Source organism: Cherax quadricarinatus, chromosome 6 (assembly GCF_038502225.1).
Source record: "Cherax quadricarinatus isolate ZL_2023a chromosome 6, ASM3850222v1, whole genome shotgun sequence".
NCBI lineage: Eukaryota > Metazoa > Arthropoda > Malacostraca > Decapoda > Parastacidae > Cherax > Cherax quadricarinatus.
In genome coordinates, this window is record NC_091297.1 from 40,673,850 (window position 1) to 40,686,349 (window position 12,500).

Genomic DNA, 12,500 nt, shown 5'->3' on the forward strand with positions numbered 1-12,500 from the left:
CTTCCTATTGATCCCTGTTTCTTTGGTGACTTCCTGGTAGTCTATGTTCAATGGTCCACTAACAATGGTCCGTAACAAGAAACTAAGCAGTTTGGACGTGACTTCCCTCTTCACTAAAGTACCTACCACAAAAGCCATCGAGGTTCTACGACGTAAAGTCAATCAGGACCTTAATCTTCCTCTACCTCCCGGAGATTTTGTTGACTTGATTGAACTCTGTGTTAATTTCAACTGTTTTTCTTTCAATAACAAGCTATACAAAAAAACCTACGGCATGGGAATGGGGTTCCCCATCAGTGCCTTCCTAGCCAACTTATACATGGAACACCTAGAGTCCGAACACTTCGCCAACATCATCCCTTCAAGCGTCACTTGGTTACGTTACGTTGACGACGTTCTCGTAATAACTCCCAAACGTTTTGATGTACGGAGTCTTCAGGCAAGGCTCAACGCAGTTGAACCGGCTATCCAGTTTATACTAGAAGAAGAGTCCAATGACAAGCTACCTTTCCTTGACGTCCTCATTCACAAAGTAGACAACAACCTAAGATTTCAAGTTTATCGGAAACCTACCAATAAAAATGATCTCACCCAGTCAAGATACCAAGACTAAAAGAGGCATCATCATCGGGTTTTTCCTAAGAGCATACCGAATTTGCAGTCCTGAGTTTCTTGACGAGGAATGTACATACATTCACTGAGTTACATTTTCCTTCCTTTTTCATCAAAGACTGCAAGAAAAGAGCTCTTCAGATCCTTAATTCTCCACGCACCAACACCACTCCCAACAAAGTTATAATTCTTCCCAACAGCCAGGTTGCACTGAACGTTTCTAAAGCACAGTCACCACATTGACCCAAGAGAGAAGAAACAAATTTCACAGTCATTCATTTAGTCACTGTCATGCCCGTAGCTTGCTGGTATCATACAAATTAAAATAATAACATTAATTATTCCCCACAGTTCTTCAGACCATCCATCTTATATCTCCCCATCCCTCTTCCCCCAGGTTAATTTACATTCCCTTAAATAACTTCTCCCATTCCAAACATACCTCTCCACTCGTTGCACCTTCAATACCTATTTCCCGCCCCCTGATCTCCTCCGCGGCCACAGCAAAACACAATCCTCACCGGAATACTCCCTTCTATTCAGAGATTTTTCTTTGGAGATGTTGAGGGTACCTTAGCGAGTGCATTACACAGATTACTGTGGTCGGTCGATGTCAGATCTCCCTTCAGCCATCCCTGCCAGCACAACCCTGCCACCAGTGGTGTCGTCATCCCTGCCACCAGTGACGTCATCACCCCTGCCATCAGTGGTGTCATCATCTCTGCCACCAGAGGTGTTATCCCTGCCACCAGTGGTGTCATCATCCCTGCCACCAGTGATGTCATCATCCTTGGCACCAGTGGTGTCATCACCCTGCCACCAGTGGTATCATCATCCCTGCCACCAGTGGTATCATCATCCCTGCCACCAGTGGTGTCATCATCCCTGCCACCAGTGATGTCATCATCCTTGGCACCAGTGATGTCATCATCCCTGGCACCAGTGGTATCGTCACCCCTGCCACCAGTGGTGTCATCATCCCTGCCACCAGTGATGTCAGCATCCTTGCCACCAGTGGTGTCATCATCCCTGCCACCAGTGGTGTCATCATCCCTGGCACCAGTGGTGTCATCATCCCTGGCACCAGTGGTGTCATCACCCCTGCTACCAGCGGTGTTATCATCCCTGCCATCAGTGGTGTCATCATCCCTGCCACCAGTGGTGTCATCACTCCTGCTACCAGAGGTGTTATCATCCCTGCCACCAGTGGTGTCATCACCCCTGCTACCAGAGGTGTTATCATCCCTGCCACCACCAGTCTTTCTATCGAGGTGGTAAGAGTGAAGAGATTCCTACACTTCACTGACTGGATGGGTATTTATATGACGCGCTAAACCCGTGTGGGGTATTCAACCAACATGGAAGGCTCTGGTCTCTGACCAGTAAAGCTGTTGTAGATTTCCTCTTGGCTCTCCGAACATCAGGACACATAATATTAATCAAGTCCCCAGATATAAATCCACTGGATTCCGTACTTTCTTTGATTAAACCCAACGGATTCTTATATACCTGGATACTGAACCTCGGGTGGTCACGCAGCGCCTGTAAAATGGTAAACTGTCAAGTTCAGCCCAAAGGGAAGATAGTTCCGGTTTCTTGGATCAAGAGCCCTTACCAGCATCCTCTGACTTACATTAAGTCTGAAAGAAATGGTGCTACCTCTCATTTTCCTCAACTCAAACCTGACTACCTAACATTCCCCAGGCGCTGACGCAAAGGAATACTACTAATATTATTATTATTATTAATGATAGTAATAAAAAATAATAAAAATAATAATAATAATAATAATAATAATAATAATAATAATAATAATAATAATAACAACAACAACAACAATAATAATAATAATAATAATGTTATTATTATTATTATTATTATTATTATTATTATTATTATTATTATTATTATTATTATTATTATTATTATTATTATTATTATTATTATTATAATAATCCCACGTAAAATATAGACTACTACTTCAATTTACATTCAGTTTCTATGTGTAACTACAGTTTTGATGGTAAGAAGTTTCGATGGTGTTATTGTTTAAGCAACTGTCTGCGTTTTACACGCTCCTAGACCAGGTGATATCCCACCCAATTAACCTTTGCACTTTAAGTTATCCAGCAGAGGCACCACATAAGCCATTCTAAAGTCATATTAACCTCATAAAGTAATAAAATGGAGCTGTGCACCCAATGCTATGCACACCACCCTGGCAACCGAGATCGCATGTGAGTCCATCATCGAAAAAAATTACCTGTTCCTAAAATCTCTCATTGCTCGATAAAAAACGATGAAATAACAGACAGATTCAACCACTGTCAGTACGTGACGGGGTGAGATGGAGGGGGGATGGGAATTGTCAGTTGTCATATTTCTACGGATGTTTTAATCAATTTTGACATCTGAAGTAGGCCACTAGTGACACTCGAGGTGGATCAATCCTTGGAAGAAGGATTCAGTCTCCTTTGTTTCATACACTTGCATCTGGACGCATATTACGAATACAATGAGCATTTCGAATCCAACAATCGCTGTAATTTCGGTTCTTATTGAGAAGACGGGTGATCCGATTCGATTTTACCTCTAATTTGTTGTGGCACCCGATATTCATCTTGTGGAGGGAGGCGTAACACCATGCGGACACACAAAAGACTTTGGAGATAGGCCCCAAAAGGGCTAACAAAAGGGCTAGAACCTAAGCTCTCAAAAGTATTAACAGGAGTACATATGGATTTATATCCACAAATGTCCTGTGTTGCAATCATATTTAGGATAGTTCCTTAATATTCCTGGTATCTTATTTTCAGATATATATATATATATATATATATATATATATATATATATATATATATATATATATATATATATATATATATATATATATATATATATATATATATATATATATATATATGAATGTATGTATGTATGAATGTATGTATGTATGTATGTATGTATGTGTGTATGTATGTATGTATGTATGTATGTATGTATGTATGTATGTATGTATGTATGTATGTATGTATGTATGTATGTGTGTATGTATGCTTGTGTATATTTCGCCTGCTCTTGCGAATTCCTTGCATTGTTAAAATCTCTAGTAAGGCTGATGCATGCAGGGGATGAGATGAAAAGCTGTAAGCCTTCTCCCTGAAGCTGGCTGCCTTGGATCAACGTCTAGCGCAAGCTGGACGCCAAGGTATTGGTCCAGTGTGGTGAGAATGGTATAGAACTGCGTACCTTGTTCCAAGGTTCGTAGGTTCGAGTCTCCTTCGGCCAGAGATCAGTATATATATATATATATATATATATATATATATATATATATATATATATATATATATATATATATATATATATATAATATATATATATAAAGCAGAAGTGTTATAAGAAGAGCAGAGTATATGGAGAGTAAAAGAAAGGTGAAGAGAGTGGTGAGAGAGTGCAAAAGGAGAGCAGATGATAGGGTGGGAGAGGCATTGTAAAGAAATTTTAATGAAAATAAGAAAAAAATTTGGAGTGAGTTAAAGAAGTTGAAAGCCTAGGAAAAGTATGGATTTGTCAGTTAAAAACAGAGTAGGGGAGTTAGTAGATGGGGAGAGGGAGGTATTAGGTAGATGGCGAGAATAATTTGAGGAACTTTTAAATGTTGAGGAAGAAAGGGAAGCGGTAATTTCATGCACTGGCCAGGGAGGTATACCATCTTTTAGGAGTGAAGAAGAGCAGAATGTAAGTGTGGTGGAGGTACGTGAGGCAGTACGTAGAATGAAAGGGGGTAAAGCAGCTGGAACTGATGGGATCATGACAAAAATGTTAAAAGCAGGGGGGGGGGGATATAGTGTTGGAGTGGTTGGTACTTTTGTTTAATAAATGTATGAAAGAGGGGAAGGTACCTAGGGATTGGCGGAGAGCATGTATAGTCCCTTTATATAAAGGGAAAGGGGACAAAAGAGATTGTAAAAATTATAGAGGAATAAGTTTACTGAGTATACCAGGAAAAGTGTACGGTAGAGTTATAATTGAAAGAATTAGAGGTAAGACAGAATGTAGGATTGCGGATGAGCAAGGAGGTTTCAGAGTGGGTAGGGGATGTGTAGATCAAGTGTTTACATTGAAGCATATATGTGAACAGTATTTAGATAAATGTAGGGAAGTTTTTATTGCATTTATGGATTTAGAAAAGGCATATGATAGAGTGGATAGAGGAGCAATGTGGCAGATGTTGCAAGTATATGGAATAGGTGGTAAGTTACTAAATGCTGTAAAGAGTTTTTATGAGGATAGTGAGGCTCAGGTTAGGGTGTGTAGAAGAGAGGGAGAATACTTCCCGGTAAAAGTAGGTCTTAGACAGGGATGTGTAATGTCACCATGGTTGTTTAATATATTTATAGATGGGGTTGTACAAGAAGTAAATGCTAGGGTGTTCGGGAGAGGGGTGGGATTAAATTATGAGGAATCAAATTCAAAATGGGAATTGACACAGTTACTTTTTGCTGATGATACTGTGCTTATGGGAGATTCTAAAGAAAAATTGCAAAGGTTAGTGGATGAGTTTGGGAATGTGTGTAAAGGTAGAAAGTTGAAAGTGAACATAGAAAAGAGTAAGGTGATGAGGGTATCAAATGATTTAGATAAAGAAAAATTGGATATCAAATTGGGGAGGAGGAGTATGGAAGAAGTGAATGTTTTCAGATACTTGGGAGTTGACGTGTCGGCGGATGGATATATGAAGGATGAGGTTAATCATAGAACTGATGAGGGAAAAAAGGTGAGTGGTGCGTTGAGGTATATGTGGAGTCAAAAAACGTTATCTATTGAGGCAAAGAAGGAAATGTATGAAAGTATAGTAGTACCAACACTCTTATATGGATGTGAAGCTAGGGTGGTAAATGCAGCAGCGAGGAGACGGTTGGAGGCAGTGGAGATGTCCTGTCTAAGGGCAATGTGTGGTGTAAATATTATGCAGAAAATTCGGAGTGTGGAAATTAGGAGAAGGTGTGGAGTTAATAAAAGTATTAGTCAGAGGGCAGAAGAGGGGTTGTTGAGGTGGTTTGGTCATTTAGAGAGAATGGATCAAAGTAGAATGACATGCAAAGCATATAAATCAATAGGGGAAGGAAGGAGGGGTAGGGGTCGTCCTCGAAAGGGTTGGAGAGAGGGGGTAAAGGAGGTTTTCTGGGCGAGGGGCTTGTACTTCCAGCAAGTGTGCGTGAGCGTGTTAGATAGGAGTGAATGGAGACGAATGGTACCTGGGACCTGACGATCTGTTGGAGTGTGAGCAGGGTAATATTTAGTGAAGGGATTCAGGGAAACCGGTTATTTTCATATAGTCGGACTTGAGTCCTGGAAATGGGAAGTACAATGCCTGCACTTTAAAGGAGGGGTTTGGGATATTGGCAGTTTGGAGGGATAAGTGTATCTTTATATGTGTATGCTTCTAAACTGTTGTATTCTGAGCACCTCTGCAAAAACAGTGATAATGTGTGAGTGTGGTGAAAGTGTTGAATGATGATGAAAGTATTTTCTTTTTGGGGATTTTCTTTCTTTTTTGGGTCACCCTGCCTCGGTGGGAGACGGCCGACTTGTTGAAAAAAAATATATATATATACATGTCTATATATATATATATATATATATATATATATATATATATATATATATATATATATATATATATATATATATATATATATATATATATATATAAATATATATAATATATTACATTGTGTTTCTTTATTATTAAATTATTGTAAGGTTATCTAATACATATTTAGCTGGATTAGGCTAAATTAAATTGCGCTTGTTATAATAATTTTAGGTAAGTTGACAGATAGGCAGCAGAGAGTTTGCATAAATGGGGATAAATCTGAGTGGGGAAGCGTCACGAGCAGTGTTCCACAGGGGTCAGTGTTGGGCCCCCTGCTGTTCACAATCTACATAAACAACATAGATGAGGGGATATATAGCGACATAAGCAAGTTTGCTGATGACATCAAAATCGGCTGTAGCATTCTTTCTGACGAGGACATTACAACACTCCAGGAAGATTTGAATGGACTGATGCAGTGGTCGGAGAAGTGATACGATTGCAAACAAACCATACCATGGTCGGGGCTTGAACCCGCTGTAGAGATTCTACCGTGAGTTCTGGTTAGTAGTAATCTAAAACCAAGACAACAGTGCATTAGTGTTCACAATAAAGCGAACAAAATCCTTGGCTTCATAACATGAAGTATAAATAATAGAAGTCCTCAGGTTGTTCTTCAGGTCTATATATCCTTGGTTACACCTCATTTAGATTATGATGCACAGTTTTGGTCACCGTATTACAGAATGGATATAAATTCACTGGTAAACATACAAAAGAGGATGATAAAGTTAATCCCATGTATCAGAAATCTTCCCTATCAGGATAGACTGAAATCCCTGAATCTACACTCTCTAGAAAGGCGTAGAATTAGAAAGGATATGATTGAGGTGTGTCAATGGAAAACAGGAATAAATAAAGGGAATGTAAATAGCGTGCTAAAATTATCTACCCAAGACAGGACTTGCAGCAATGGTTATAAGTTGGAAAAATTCAGATTCAGGAAGGATATAGGATTTGTAACAGAGTTGTGAATGATTCGAACAAACTCCCGAGTACCGTCCCGAGTACCGTCACAGAAGCTAAAACATTGTGTAGTTTTAATCATAGGTTAGATAAATACATGAGTGGGTGTGGGTGGGTGTGAGATGGATCTGACTAGTTTGTGCTAATAGGTCTGATGCCTTGCTCCTTCCTTAAGTGGATGTAACTTGACCTGACTAGGTTGGGTCATTGGCTTAAGCCGGTCTGAGACTTGGACCTACCTCGCATGAACCAGTATCCCTGCTGCAGTGTTCCTTCTTTCTTATGTTCTTTGGCTCAAGCACTTTCAGTGTGTCATCAGGAGCTACGCAGTGTCGCAAGGTAGCAACTGAAGGATTGAGGTGAAGTTTTTCCCGGAGTAGCGCAGCGCTGGATGACACCAGCCACAGTCTGAATGTGAGGCAGCAGTCTGCGTGCCAACCCTCCCCGTCCCCCCACATCACATGGGGCAGTAGACGGCCTCCGGGTTTTCAGCAGTCAAGGAATTGAAAATTAGAAGGTACAATAGCTAGCCCCAAACTTCTTCTAGTCGACTAGAAAATATTCATCACAGTGAATAATATACTTATGGATTCCTATTAATATCTATAACCCCCTAAATAAAGCATATTAATCGATACTGAGAAGACCGGTAGACAATATCTTAGGAATATATGAAGAGATACTTCTGAGTATCCCAGGGAACATTCTAAAACCCCTGTTATACACAACTTTAAATGCTACATACAATCACAAGATTGTTCATTATGCAAGATAGCTTCATGAGGGATTGGTGACACTCGACAAGTGTCTACGCACTAAACTCATGCTAAGTCTGTCGTGAATGGATACATATTATATAATCCGTTTAGCTGTTACTGTACCATACCTGGACAGGTACACAAGATTAAGTGATAACATAGACAGTGCGGTTAAATGATATCCGAAGAAGAAATTTGGATCATAGAAATATTATCGGAAAGGAATAGAAGATACCCAAATAAGGCATATTAAATTATACTGAGAAAACTGGCAAACAATATTTAGGAATATATGGAGTGATACTCCTGAGTTCCCCTGGGAACATCCTACAACCGCAGACCACGGCATTTAAACGAACAAAAGAGTATATTCATTTTTTCTTTTCTTTTATAAAATAGGGGTTACACATAATAATAGGAATCTATATGTATATTATCCATTGTGAAACGTATTTCTGAAGTCACATGACCTGTTCTAATCTACTAGAAGAAGAGTGGTCAGTGGTCAGTCGTCACGTGAGGTCACAGACCCTGAGCTGCTTTGGGGATTAGCGTGGACGGTTACAAAGCATGGCTTGCTTCTGCAGTGTCTTAAAAACTGAGTTTGGAGAGTTGAAGGAGGAGGTCTTGCTTCTCCAGGAGGAGATTAGGAGGCTGAAGGTCCACCTCAATGGGCCTGGGAGAGTGTGTGAGGTGGTTGGAGATGTGGGGAATGAGGCTTCTAGCAGTGAGGTGCAGTCTGTCTCTCACTGTGAGGAGGCTGTAGGTGGGGAGGTAGCAACGGGTACCAGCAGTGAGGTGCAGCCCAGCACCTGCTACAAGTGGCGAGTTGTTCACAGTAATGGGAGGCGCATCAGAGTAAGGAAAGTTAAGAGTGAAGATCTGAAGGTAGGAAATCGCTTCTCTGTTCTCCAGGATGAATGTACTTCAGTGGCCAGTGAAGGTAAGGGTACTACTGCCCCTGCTAATGAAGGTAAGCGCATTCTTGTGGTTGGTGACTCTCAGGTAAGATATGTTGACCGTGCTTTTTGTAATAGGAATAAGAAGATGAGAGATAGAGTGTGCTTCCCTGGAGCTGGTGTTGGGGACATTGTCAACAGACTGGATAATATCATGTCAGGTAATGGGAACAAGCCCATTATCTGTCTCAGTGCTGGTGGAAATGATATTGGGAAGGGTAGGAGAGAAGAGCTGCTAGATAAGTACAGGTCAGCTATAGATTTCATTAAGTCTAAGGGAGGGATCCCAATCATATGTAGCATCTTGCCTAGAAGGGGAGTAGGAAATGAATGGTTGTCTAGGGCAATTGGTGTAAATTGCTGGCTAGACAGATACTGCAAGGAACTTGCAATCCCATTCATTGACAACTGGAACAACTTTTATGGCAAACATGATATGTATGCAAGGGATGGGGTTCATCTCTCTGGGGCAGGGGTGGTAGCACTTGCAGACTCGATTGAGAAGGCCATTGGTGAAATGCCTATGATTTTAAACTGATGGAAGATAGAGGTATGGGTGTGTGTGGGAAACAAGCAGGTTGCAACACTAGGGTTGGAAACAGTAAATGTATAAAAGGCATTCAGCATGAAGTTATAAATAAAGACAATAGAACAGGTCAGAAAACAAAGGGGGACAGCAGAGGGCAGCAAGGGACTAGCTCCCTTAAGGTTTACTATACTAATAGCAGGAGTGTTAGAAATAAGATAGATGAGCTAAGATTAATTGCAAGTGCAGGAAACATAGATATTATTGCTATAACAGAGACCTGGCTCAATCTGAAAGATAGAGAGATGCCATCTGAATGTCACATACAAGGCTATAAATTATTCCACACTGACAGGGTCAACAGGAAAGGTGGTGGAGTAGCGATGTATGTCAGAGACAATTTAAATTGTTGTGTTAGACAAGATATTAAATTAGAAGCGTCAGCCACTGAATCTGTTTGGTTACAGCTTCTCGAGGGCCGAGAAAAACTAATTTTGGGTGTGATTTACAGGGCCCCAAATCTTGATAGGGAGTGCAGTAAACTTCTATGGGACGAAATTCGTAAGGCATCTACATACGAAAATGTTGTGCTAATGGGAGACTTCAACTATAGACAGATTGACTGGAGCAATTTGACAGGAAATTTAGAGTCGGGTGACTTTCTTGATACGATCCAGGATTGTTTTTTAAAACAGTTTGTGACAGAGCCAACTAGGGGAAATAACCTCCTTGACTTGGTTCTTGCCAGTAGGGAAACACTAATTAATAATCTTGAGGTTAATGATGAGCTTGGGGAGAGTGATCACAAATCACTCAGTTTTAACATATCATGGAATTCCCCTAATAATGGCAATCAAGTCTCCGTCCCTGACTTTCGCTTGGCTGATTTCATAGGACTGAAAAATTACTTAGGTGGGCTGAACTGGAATGACCTGACTAGGGGTCAGGTAGGTGGTGATGGTTGCCGATATGATGCTTTCCAGGGCATAGTTCTAGCTGCTCAGTCAAATTATGTTCCAAATAGGGAAATCAGATCAAACAAAAATGATCCTAAATGGATGAACAATAGATTAAAATATCTGATTGGTCAAAAGAGAGGCATATATAGGCAAATCAAAAGAGGAGAGGGGCAATTAAGAAATCGATATATTCAGTTAAAGAGAGAAATAAAAAAGGGAATTAGAAAAGCAAAAAGAGATTATGAGGTTAAAGTTGCAAGAGAATCGAAGACTAACCCAAAAGGATTCTTTCAGGTATACAGAAGTAAGATCAGGGACAAGATAGGCCCACTCAAAAGTTCCTCGGGTCAGCTCACTGACAGTGATAAGGAAATGTGTAGAATTTTTAACACATACTTCCTCTCAGTTTTTACACAGGAGGATACCAGTGATATTCCAGTAATGATAAATTATGTAGAACAGGACGATAATAAACTGTGCACTATTAGGGTCACAAGTGACATGGTCCTTAGGCAAATAGATAAATTAAAACCTAACAAATCCCCAGGCCCTGATGAACTGTATGCAAGGGTTCTAAAGGAATGTAAAGAGGAGCTTAGCACACCTTTGGCTAATCTTTTCAACATATCACTACAAACTGGCATGGTGCCAGATAAGTGGAAAATGGCAAATGTGATACCTATTTTCAAAACAGGTGACAGGTCCTTAGCTTCGAACTATAGACCAATAAGCCTAACCTCCATAGTGGGAAAATTTATGGAATCAATAATTGCCGAGGCAGTTCGTAGCCACCTTGAAAAGCATAAATTAATCAACGAATCTCAGCATGGTTTTACAAAGGGACGTTCCTGCCTTACGAATTTATTAACTTTTTTCACTAAGGTATTTGAGGAGGTAGATCATGGTAACGAATATGATATTGTGTATATGGACTTCAGTAAGGCTTTTGACAGGGTCCCACATCAGAGACTATTGAGGAAAATTAAAGCACATGGAATAGGAGGAGAAATTTTTTCCTGGATAGAGGCATGGTTGACAAATAGGCAGCAGAGAGTTTGCATAAATGGGGAGAAATCAGAGTGGGGAAGCGTCACGAGCGGTGTTCCACAGGGGTCAGTGTTGGGCCCCCTGCTGTTCACAATCTACATAAACGACATAGATGAGGGCATAAAGAGCGACATCGGCAAGTTTGCCGATGACACCAAAATAGGCCGTCGAATTCATTCTGACGAGGACATTCGAGCACTCCAGGAAGATTTGAATAGACTGATGCAGTGGTCGGAGAAGTGGCAGATGCAGTTTAATATAGACAAATGCAAAGTTCTAAATGTTGGACAGGACAATAACCATGCCACATATAAACTAAATAATGTAGATCTTAATATTACGGATTGCGAAAAAGATTTAGGAGTTCTGGTTAGCAGTAATCTGAAACCAAGACAACAGTGCATAAGTGTTCGCAATAAAGCTAATAGAATCCTTGGCTTCATATCAAGAAGCATAAATAATAGGAGTCCTCAGGTTGTTCTTCAACTCTATACATCCTTGGTTAGGCCTCATTTAGATTATGCTGCACAGTTTTGGTCACCGTATTACAGAATGGATATAAATTCTCTGGAAAATGTACAAAGGAGGATGACAAAGATGATCCCATGTATCAGAAACCTTCCCTATGAGGATAGACTAAGGGCCCTGAAACTGCACTCTCTAGAAAGACGTAGAATTAGGGGGGATATGATTGAGGTTTATAAGTGGAAGACAGGAATAAATAAAGGGGATGTAAATAGTGTGCTGAAAATATCTAGCCTAGACAGGACTCGCAGCAATGGTTTTAAGTTGGAAAAATTCAGATTCAGGAGGGATATAGGAAAGTACTGGTTTGGTAATAGAGTTGTGGATGAGTGGAACAAACTCCCAAGTACCGTTATAGAGGCCAGAACGTTGTGTAGCTTTAAAAATAGGTTGGATAAATACATGAGTAGATGTGGGTGGGTGTGAGTTAGACCTGATAGCTTGTGCTAACAGGTCGGTTGCCGTGTTCCTCCCTTAAGTCAG